At 39.0% G+C, this 12,305-nt stretch overlaps 1 protein-coding gene across 1 annotated transcript in view; it reads right to left on the reverse strand.

The window, feature by feature from the left end:
• Nucleotides 1-12,305, reverse strand: part of CPNE4 (copine 4) — a 364,694-nt gene that overhangs the window by 24,546 nt on the left and 327,843 nt on the right. The gene's annotated exons all lie outside the window — the stretch shown is intronic.

Consider the following 12,305-nt stretch of genomic DNA (forward strand, 5'->3'; position numbering starts at 1 on the left):
AATCCCTCCTGTACAAGGTATAGCCATCTATACCCATGGTCCAGTCATGGGTGGAGTCCCACCAGGTCTCCATTATCCCTATGACATCATAATTACTTGTATTAAACTTTAATAGAGTTGCAAATACCCTACCACTCCCCCAAATTAATATTGTAACAAAGTACATGCAAGGCTCCCCTTGCTGCTTTTTAAAGAGAAATTACTGACACTGTAAGAAGAGCCCAGTTTTATAACTAAAAGAAACTTTTTATTTAGTGACATGGAACAGCTATGCACATCATAGTGCATCTCAGTCACCTAGTCACTCTAGGTTCTCTGGCACTCCCCATTCTGAATCCTACTGTGATGAGCTATCAGGACTGGTATCATCTTCAAAGCCACTCTCCATTTCTGAGGCACTGAACCTTCTCTCTTTCTGGACTCCATTCGAATCCCTTTCTGCCATCAACCCTGTAATCCTTACCTTCTGCTAAAAAGACTTCTTGTTACTCTCTTCAACTGCCCTGTCTCTTAGTCCTAATGTCTATTAGGACAGTCTATTATACTGATTTAAAGGTGATGGCTCAAATTCTGTGTTGCAAGGGTGGTAGAAGGGGATGCTTTGAAACTGCATCTGTGGGATTTTTCAGTGTTTCACTGCTGATCAAAGGATGGAATAATTAATTCATGCTTTTTTAATCTGTATGACCCAACTTGTCATAAACAATGTACTTATGTAGAAACCCCACCCTGAAGTAAACTGATTTTATAAAGCCAACAGCACCTGTTCATGTAAGCAAAGAAATTCCTTCCTGGAAAAAGTCAGTTGGTGACTAATAGGTGACAATAATATAATGCCCACAAGAGAAAGGTCTTATTCACCACTATCATGCTTACCTTTATTTTTGATATTAAACCAAGCAGATCTTGAACCTATGTAGCTATCAACAAAGAGGAGTTAAGTTAACATCTGTTAGAGAGCCTGTGAAGTTATCTCAGCCCCAACCACAAATTTGGTATGCTTAGATCAGGTACTGACTGTCATTTTCATGACCATTCATGCAGCTTCATTCACTTTGTAGAAGACAAAGCAGTCTGCCACTACACATCTTCTCAGATGAGTGGCCATGTAATAACAAAACTGTCTGACATGTTGGAGGCGTTCTAGAGCACAACTGGTTGGCCGCTCTACGTGCCTAAGGGCGCAATCTGACCAGAAGGCCAGCTGCTATCTCCCAGTATGATGACCAACTGCAGGTCAAAGGTAATTACAACTGCCAAGAACTGTTATGTGAGTGATGATTTTTTCTGTTGTTCCCGCGCCTCTTTCTTTCATGCCTCCCATATTTTTTGTAGCTATATCTCAATCAACAGCAATGGGATGACAATACTGCCAGCTAGTTCATTAAGAACTGTGCCTGAGATTTTTGAGTTCTAACTGCCCTTATTCCTCATATATTTGAAATTATGGCAAGATAAGTATAATGATTCTCATCCATAACTGCACATACAGGTTTTTGTTACACTGTGTAGGTGTGGACCTGATGTCTTTGTTGCTTTAACTACTTATAGCTTGTTGTGAATGACATCATTCACCTTCTTTAGTGCTGTGGCAATAAGGCCAGTCTATTTATTTCATATAGATTGCCTGGTTTAAGCTCATGAGGAAACCACAAGTCTAACAAGTGTACACAAAATTCAGAGAAAGAATATCGTCAGTGCAGCAGATGCTATTCTTGAAAAATGACTGACAGTCATATTCTACTGTCCTTACTTTCAGTGAATGATACTGGACTTAGAGAAGAGGGTACTACTCAGTAATCATGTCTACATGAGACATTTGCTGCACAGTAGACTAATTAGCTGTGCAGTAAATGTCTCAGCATCTACACATGCCTGTATTAGAGTGGAGTAGATTAATTTACTGTGTAGCAGGATAATACTTGTAAGTACAAGCACTTGTAAGTACAAATACTATCCTGCTGCAGAGTAAAAAACTCAGCAGCACATGTATAGATACTACCCTGGCTGGCTGGGACATGATGGTGCCTCAGTGTGAGTGCTGCCTGCTGAGTAGGCCTGCAATGAAGCATCCTTATACCCCAGCCAATGCCTCTGCAGCACTGAGTCTGGGGGAGCTGCTCTGGGCTGACCCCCTGGCCCTGCCAGGGCTGCTTCAATTCATCTCAATGCACTGCACTCCTGGCAGCACATTCAAATGGGAATCAACTTTGAAGTTTATTGCTCCAGAGTTTATTGCTCTGAAGGATATGCTCAAACTCCAGAGTTTACTGCTTTGCATTCATTGCACATGCAGACACGTCTGATGTGAGAAAAGTGGAAGAAGAATCTGGCCTTAAGTTAGGGGCTACAAATATGATGAACACAAGTATTTGGCACCTCTCTACTGTCTTTTAGCAGTGTGCTATGAGGAATAGTGCACAACTGTGAGATTGTTTTAACAGTTAAGTCATGGCTTATTGCAAGGAAAGCATCACCTATTGCGGGCTAGAGATGGCTGCGACTAAGGCAGTGTTTCCCTAACTTTTGAAAACAGAATTATCTATTCCCATATCTTGCAGATCTACTGAAACATAAGAGGGCCCCAGTTCCTGAATAGGGCTTTTAAATTTTAGTACATTAATAACAACAATTAGGATTTTGTCTTACCATGTATCATTACTGTGACACTTAAGGCAGCTTCACAGATTCAAAATTGAGAGACAATTCATATTCTACCTAGTAATGATCCTATACTACCCTGCTCAGGTCCCTGAAAAACATTTGATGTATCTAGTTTTGTAATGAGTCTTCAACTTTGCTGTAAAACTGTCACAAAAATGAGAGGACAAACCCTCTTTTTCGCAGTAATGGTCCATTGAAGTGTTGCAGTCAAACAACCTGATAACATGAAAGGTGATATTTTATCCCATATACTTTCAAACAATATAGGGACAAACTAGGTTTACATCTAAAGGTAGACAGCAGCACTATGGCTTTGTACTTTTGTCACTGTGAAGAGAAAGTCACGCTTTTCACATGATGCGACTACAAACTGCTTTCTGGCCAGCATGGAAGCAAACCTTGCTGTTTTCATAGTGGGAACAGGGTAATCACCACTGGAATTGCTTCTGTCATTTCTCTGCCAAGATCTGCTCTTAATTTTCAATAGGTCCAACTCTACTGAGCTGGAAAAGATGAAGGTGTCTAAATCCAAGCAGAAACTGGCTTTAAACACATCACTGATGGCAGCCAAGACCTGAGAGAAACTAAATTTGCAGGGATTCTAAGCAGGTAATATTAGTAACAAATTTTAATTAGCTTGGACTCCTATCTGGCAGGGTTGCTGTGTACTGAAAAGTCTTCTGGTGAAGCTTGATCAAGTCAGTAATGTCTTTCCACTGATTTCACTGGGCTTCAGTTCAGCCCCTAGCTGCACTTGCTTTCAAGATAGTGCATTTAGTAATAGTACCTTTAAAGGTAACTTGAGATGAGATGTCTGCTTGAAAGATTTTAGAAAAGCAGATTCTGATGTTTGAAAGCCGTACATTGATAAACTATATGGTACCTTTTTCAATATGGAATAATATGCTAATCCTACTTTACTATTTAATAATAATTTGGAACAGTAATCTAGTGCCTGGAATATACTTTAGACATACTGCAAACTGAGAAAGTCTTAAAAATGGCTCCTTTTGAACAGTAAAAATGCCATTTGGCAGTTCAAAAGCAGGCTTGATGCTGTGATCTACGCTGAAGGGCACTGGTGAATTTTATGTATTAGGTCTATTTGCAAAGAGAAAGGAAATCCTAAGCAACATGAAATCCCAACAGAGGATGAATATAGTATTAATTTACTTATATTTCAAATGCTCCACATATGACACAAAAAGCTCTGCAAAAATGAAAGAAAACATTTTACCTGCATTCAACTTCCATCAATAAGGAGTTTCACTAAACAGCTGTCATTGCAAAAATGAGCCCTGACTGATAAATGAATAAGACTAGGGCCTTCTGCTCAACACGAATGAGTGAATAACTACATCAAAGAAAAAGACAAAAGTATCTTTTACTTTGGGAGTGATGAATTTTTGAGAACCTTAAAGGATATTAGTTAGATATTGCTTAGATTGCTGAACAAAACACCACATTGCCTCCTTAGGGCAGTTACTTACTGTATGACTATGCATTAAAAAAATTCTTTTTCCAAAATTCAAGGTAAGTTATTAAGCATCTCATTGTTCAGATGTAAGACTGGAAATGGGATTATTAAAAGACAATTGTTGAGCAAGCAGCTTCTCTTACTAGGAAAGAGACTGCTCTGTCAGGTAACTGCCTCCAGGATTTCACCAACAAACATGGAAAAACACAATAATGTCTCTGATGGAAAGAGTGCATCTCAAAAGGACAAACAGTTTCAAATATTGTTGCTGAAGCAAATTAAACTTGCATTTCCTATTATCATTCCAACTAATTATCATTGGTTTTATATGCATGATGAAATGTCATTACACACAGCAAAATGACTGCCTACTGTCTAGAGTGGGGTCTAAGGAGGCATGCTGTCTCAAGAATTGGAGACCAATTTCCTACAGACTTGCATTATGGTCAGTTTAACTTTAACTACAGACAAACTGCCTGTATTCCAGCAAACTAATTGTTGCCAGATATGTCATTATTAGGACTTTAATTCTATGAAAATATTTGAGATTCTAAAAGGGAAAAAAAACCTTATCCTGATTCAGGACAAAAAAGAGTCAAAACCTCAAAAAAAAGAAAAAAAATTAAAAGTCTGAAAAAACTTTAGACTATGCCAAAATGCTTTAATAGTTTTAAAACATTTTATCTGCATTTTTTAAAATGTCTTTTACTTCTTTTTCCAAAATGTAACTTCATTTAAAACAAAAAACAAAAAACCCCAAACATTTTGCACCCAAAAGGAACTTGTTATTTTACAAATGTTGAAATGGGATGATTTGCTGGTTTTGAAATTTTTTTTTTTTCCAGAACAGGAAATGTAGGTGAAGTGATCCCTTCCTGAAATCATTTCAGTTTTGACAAATTGCATTATCTGACAAAAGAGACTGCATCAAAAAATTCCTGACCCTCGAGTCAACTGTCAATCAGGGGTTTCTTTTGACCTTAGCCTATACGTGAATGGAATATTCCAAAAAAAAAGTGAGTCTTGCAAATATGGTAGCTTATTTCTAAAAGGCAAGTATGCATTGTATGGACTGAGCATACAACAATTATCTACCAACTATTTCATTCTGAAGCCGTGGGATTACTAATTCAGTATTGCAGATTCAGCCAGACTGTAGCTAAGCTTTGCAGAACATAGTTTACTCATTGCAGGTTTACATTAGCAAGATGTGACTGCTGCATCAATACACAGTTCCTAGCAACACTGTATATATCATGAAATCATGTAAAATACTTGTGTGCAAAATGACTTGATTGCTGCAGACAACACTTAGCATACTGCTGTAGGAACCTGATACCTTATTACATAGCTTTCTGGGAACTTGGTTACTTGACAAAACAATCTGCCAAAATAAGTGAAGTTCAGGCACCTGCTTTATTACTTATTTAAATAAAGGTGATCAAGAAAAAGTGAACAGGGAACAGTGTATTGGATACATATAACTCTAAATGCTGAGAAGCAAGATATTTTATACTTAATCAATTGATAAAATGAGGAATATTAAGTCACTGACAGACTGAAAATTAAATTTCATACCCAGGAATGCATTTCTGTAGTTTGCAAAATCTTAATTCAAAGACTCATCCATCAAACTTATTATTTCCCATATGCATATTAATCAAATAGGCTGGAAGTTGGACAGAGTGCTTATCTGGCTAAATATGTACTGCAGATATTTTTGCTAGGCAAAAGGTTGTGTTTTTTTAAACTTTATACTTTACTTATGAGCATCTTGAAGAGTTTCCATGGTCAGGAATAAAATGATAAAAGACAGTTCTCCCATTTTTCCTTAGTCTGCTGTCCCTCCACATCCCCAACCTTTCACTGGATCTTATTTTAGGTTAGGACATTTTGTGTCTAAGCTTGTAAAAACAGTACAAATGTTATAGGTCTCAAAAAATTCAGTGAAACAAACAGCTAGCAACAGGGATAGTCATGCTGGCTTGCTATTGACTTTATCCCTACAATTTCAATGAGGTTTCCTAAAACAGATCTTTGCAAATATATGCAGCTGGGATGCTGTTTCATTAGGGAAGCAGGAGGAATGAAAATATTAAAAAAAAATTAAACCAAGCACTCTATATCCCCTATTCTTTCTATGCAACTATTCAGACCTCTGTCTATATTAATATTTTTGGTCAACTTTTGGCAATCTTCTCATTATGAAGGTGACCCAATTTTAACAGCTTTTTTACTTGAATGATGTTTTTATGGTGGTGTGTCATTTGCAAGCACTACCCTGATTCTTGTCTTCCAAGAAATCTGTGTTGTCCTCCATCTCCTCTTCTTCCTCATTAATGCTGTGATCTCCTGTGATTCCCTTTAAAGCTATGTTATTTGCCCTCCCTTGTTTTGCATCTTCTAAATTGGGTAAGGGACAAAGAGAACAGGTTACTGCCTTGGAATAACTTATACATGCTCCAAGTTTTGTATGTTTTTACTTTGGTTGGTCCTCTCCTATCTGAGGGATCTAACTGTTTTGCTCAGCTACAGCAGCAATATCTAGCTCTACTTGGCAGACACCACTACTATCATGAGCACCATATGTGCAGAGTTGCTTGAAACCTCAGATGGGGAACTGACAGATTTACTTTACTCAAAATTTAAGTGTTTCTTGTGTTTACTGAAGTATAAGAGCTAGCTCACTGAGGTGAAAGACCAGAAGGATGACTTTTTGAGCTGTAGAGGAAGAATTATCCTGTTGCAATTCTGGATACTATTCCAGATTTGAAAAATATTGTGCATGACATCTTGTTACCTCTACTAGGATTCTTTCTGCCACTGGTAAAGCAGCTGCTTCTTTGACTGCTGCAAGGTTTATTTGGAGTAGAAATACAGGCAAAGAAACATAGCAGATTAGCTCACCAACTGGAAATACAGCAGGCACTGTACACAAAAACATGTTTTTAAAAGAGCTCATATACTTGACAAGGTTATGAAATGCTCAAGGAAATGTAGACTGCTACTGTTTCTACATTTCTGCAGAATGGAAGATGTACTCTGTCAATAAGGATTAACAGCACATCAGGCACTACACTTAATATAGAAAGTGTAGAAAAAGGTGAGTAGGAATTATTAGCATATTGTCTTCCTACGTCAACCACAACTACCAACAGAAATGTGACGTACTGAAATTGAGGTACTGAGTTCTCTAGCTCATGGAACTCTATAAACTCTTGATATACTGTTCCCACGAAACACCAACCAAGAACACTGTTACAAATTATGGCCATACTGGATTTAAGAGACCTACAATTAGTTATGGATGTGTAAACTACTTCATTACCCATAATGAACACTTAATGAGTTGGGTGCAGTTCTTCTAGTTTGTAACAGATGACATGCATAAGACCTGTGTTCTGTTCACTCATCTTGTCCCCTGCATTTACCATCTATTCTGCCCTGGTTCTCTCTAACCAGGGTAATGCACAATGAATGATTCCATAGCTCCTGTTTAGATCTCCTTAAGGTTATATTGTTGCATGGTTAATGTTGATGTGTCTGAGGAATACTTGGGCAATGGGTGATTTTATTGTCCCCAAGTTCTGGCCAGTTGTCCAGCAGTGAAAGAAATGAAAGTTAACTGCTGGTGTGAAGAAGCCTACATGCAACAAACAGGTTAAAGCAGCAGAGGCCAGCCTTTGTGACAGACATGCTGTAAATTAATCTCCACACCCTCTCTGAAGGCCTCTCTGATCCCTGTCCCCTGCCTGATATGCTGCTCTGCTTTCTGCTCCCTTCCTCCCTGCCCAGCCTGTGTGCACCACACACAAGGCAGTGCCTGTGACAGTTGTGGCACATGTGTTATAGGCAGGCCACCCCTGTTACTGTGGTTTCATAGTAGGGATATATTTAAAATGAAAAGCAGATTTCATGAACCAAGCTACATGGTTAGTGCTTTGAAGTATGATGATGACCAGTAGGGCTATACGAAGCTTCGGTCCCCGATTCAATTTGGGGGAGATTCAGCCTGATTCAGTGGCCAAATCTCCAAATCCAAATTGAACCAGAGGATCCTTTAATCTCTCTGAATCAAATCAGAACCCTCTGAATGGATTCAGAGAGATTTGGAAAGATTCAGAAATTTAGGCATAGAGACAGCTTTAAATGTTTTCTCTACATACCACTAGCTCACAGGCCGCTCATGAGTGCTGCGATGCTGGGGCGCACGGAGTGTCCCACAAGAGCGCGGCAGGCTCCCTAGCGTGCTCGGCAGCAGACCCAGAAGTGGACCAGAAACACTTCCAGTCCACTTCTGGGTCCGCCAGGGAGTGTGCTGGGCCCCCCCCCACGTCCTGCCAGCTTGGTCAACTGGTGCCTCCTGGTTCTGGGCGGGGGGTGGGGAGCACCCAAGGTCCCCCTACGGCCAATTGCTGAGCCACAGAGGCACGAGGGGGGCCCAGCATGCTCCCTGGCAGACCCAGAAGTAGACCAGAACTACTTCCAGTCTACTTCCAGGTTTGCCACCAAGCATGTGGAGGGCCCCCCGCACTCCTGTGGGATGCTCCATGTGCCCCAGTATTGCAGCGATCACAAGTCACGCCTACTACCTCAAGGTATGCAGAAAAAACTTTTAAAGCTGTGTCTATGTCCGAATCGCTAATTCTCCAAATCAGAATCAAATCTTCAGATTCAGTTTTGTCCAAATCAAAATCAGGGGCAGTGATCCGAATGAATGAACTGAATCACCATCCCCAATTCAGGCTGAATCCAAATCAAACAGGGCCCAGTTCACACACCCCTAATGATCAGTACCGTATCAAATACCAGACCTTCAAGTATGCTTCACAGAACAATTGACACTGATATTTCTAATAATAAACCACAACTTGCTTTAAAATATCTTTGCGACTCAGTGGCACTGATGTTGATTAGCAGACAAAAATGTTATGGTAAATAACATGCAACATGTATTACTTCTCCAATGTTTATAGCATTGGCTTATTTTTGCAGGAGTGGATGGGATGAGCAGACAGTCTGGTAAGTTACCTAATTAAGAATACAAGTTCTGTTTTGCATTATTTGAAATTTTCCCTGAAATTAATTTCCTCATTGTCTCCAGTATGTCAAGGATATATTTTTCATTAGACATTAATCTTTTTTTCAGTAAACCCTGCAATAATTATGTACATTTAAATTAATGCAATATTTTCAGAGTTGTTGGTCTTGGTTCACAAAAAAATTATACTTCGCAATATCTTCAATAATCCTTAATAATGCCTCAATATTGACACTGATTCCACATTTCCTATGGGACATGGGTGTTAAGAAACATAAAAAAGCAATTAAAAACAAGCTGAGAATAAGAGCAGTATGTATGGGATAACCAACTCTTCGATAGGGACTGTGCAGAAAACTGGTCCCTATCAAAACTAAACAGCAGTTTTGATGACGGTTGACATCCTTTTCAGCTGTACATGCATATGCTATTTAAGACTTACAGATGCATACTCACATGGTGAAATTGATTTTTTCCTTTCTCATCAGTGATTTGCTCATCATCCAATGTTGACATAACTTCCTTTTTCATTGGAGATAACACAAGTTAACTTCAGGTCCTCCATCTGTTGCTGCAGCATAGTTATTCCTTTCCCCAAAGTTTCATTCCAGTTGTTAGTGGAGATCTTATCATCTTGTCTCTGTGACCTCTATGATAACTTTCTACTGAGCAGACCCTAGATGCTGCTTTGGTACCTGTTGTTTTTATCTTAATGTGTGTGTGCTCTGTGGATCCCTTTGCTTTTGTACAACTATGTAATGCATACTCACATTCTACAATTAATGCTATTATCTCAGATTTAAATTACCCTAACTCTAAACCTATTGTCATGTCCCTTTTTCTGTCACTGCCTGAGTGGTTGCCACCATACTACCTCTCAAGGATGCTTTTAGTGCTGAGTATGAGACTTTCTATGTTTCTCGACCTGTAAAATTCAGTACAAATCCTCAACCTTCCTAACAGCATTTGACTGCAACTTTTTCAACAGAACTTGCAAATAACAGTTTTGTGTAGCAGGACATCAGCCAGGGCTGGCTGACTAGAGGAATATCTGTTCTCCCTGTGCTCCTGCAATCACTTCATGATGGTATATCTGTCTTTCATTTCATACCTGGGATTCCTTTGAAAGTCAGGTGAGTATGCTACTGCTGAGGACAAATACAATTAATACGTTGCCAATATGCTAGTCAGACTGGAGTTCCCCGTAGCACTTTTAGGCTGATTATTTCTTCTGGAAAAGGAATACAACTTTGTCAACAACTTCAGTCTATTACCATCATCAAATGTCCTCTCAGGCAATTGCAATCAGCAGAGTATCATGTTCTACCAAGTAGCCAGTCAAGTAGGCATGCCTCCCTGCAGCTGAAAGAACTGTAGCCATAGATACATAACACGGATGCAGAACTAACATCTGCTGTAATCACCAGCTCAATGCCTTGCACTGGATGGATGATTATATTTGTACATCAGAATAATTGTCAAGGATGTGTTGCTGACAGGCATAAAGAATGATATCCTTCCTCATAAAACCACTGGTTGTGATGGACGTGTTGTGCCATCTAATCAACCCCGCTATGCAGATTGGGTATTGTAAGAAATGAATAGTGAACTATCAAACATAGTTAGAGATGTACAAATTTGGAGGCCCTATACAGCTCTAATTCTAAGGGTGGTAGAGGTCATTTGATACCATTATCCACACAAACATGAGGAGGATGGCTACCAGATGCTGTGGCTGAAAAGGGCACATGATTCATATACATATGTCTGAATAATGATTTTTCATAAGCATTTACTCTCAATAACAGACAAGAATCAAGTTGCTCTTTCTTTGGACTTGGGTCATCTAGCAGTTACAGGACACTACAGTATCTTTCCTTATGTCCAGTGTACTTTTCCACATCAGAACTTTTTAGGCTATGGGGAATTGATCCTCCTGAAAATTTTACCAGAATATAGTATAAAACAAGGTGTGAAGCTGCTGTGAGCACTGTAGTATGCACCACATGTAAACCTGCTATTAAGAGATAACCACTGCCTTCTTAATGTGGACACCTGCATTCGAGCACACAAAAGTACTTTTTCCTTAACTGGTCAATGCAGGTATGACGATGTTATGTAACACAACATCTACATTTCCACCTCTTTTAAACTTGCAAGTACAATCCTCACAGTATTTCTGCAACTGTGAGGCAACCCAACTGCTGGCGACTCAAAGTTGTAGCATGGTGATGCCACATCAAATTTGTACTTTCTAAAGCATGAAAGCTACTGATTTGCAGATTGACCTTGATTTGAACCAGTGAAGAATCCCTAGGTAGCATAATTTCATATTGCTCCCGACCCCACTGTTTCATGTGCAACACAGAATTTTGACACCAATTTTTGTTTTTAGGCCTTTTTCTGTTCTTAGGCCTTCAGGGTCTGTTCCTGCTTTCCTATACTGACTTTACCATTTCCAGATCTTATTTCCTTAAGCTCCCCTTCTTCTGGTTATAATGCCAATCTGGACCTTTCTGCGTCTCTTTTGCTGCTTCTGCATTTCTCTCTTGTATGGACATTTTATTTCATTCTGGTTTTTACAATTGTGATGCTCACCTGGGCACCAAAAATGGCCACAAGGTAGAATTCTGCTAAGACCATTATTTTCAGAAATAGCTTGAAATACTTCATCATAAAGCATCTATGGAAGCTTTCATGTTAAAAGGCAACATCCAAATGTTAGTTATACAACATCATGATTTACAAGTATTCAAAATTTGCTTTAAACAAATTATTCAAAACCTAACCTGAACCTTAAAAGATAAGGTCTAAGGTTATCCTAATGGGACACGAACATAAAAAAATGTGGATTTGCCAATGCCATTAACTTATATTTGATGTAATAACTTTAATGTGAGCCTGATACTTAAAGCTGGATGTATAATGACATAATATCAGAAAGTCAACTGAACACAGAAGCAGAGGGAAAAAAATGAATGAACCATTTCTGTTTAGTCATAAACTGTAGCATAGAAATCAAATACACTGGAAAAATTCACCTGTGCACCTACTTTATATTCCGGTGGTATCCTTGCTCCGAAGCCAAAGGCTGGGAACATTTTATCACTGAAATCAAAATAA

This window comes from Crocodylus porosus, unplaced genomic scaffold, assembly GCF_001723895.1.
Source record: "Crocodylus porosus isolate Cpor-Errol unplaced genomic scaffold, CroPor_comp1, whole genome shotgun sequence".
In the NCBI taxonomy this organism is placed as follows: Eukaryota; Metazoa; Chordata; order Crocodylia; family Crocodylidae; genus Crocodylus; species Crocodylus porosus.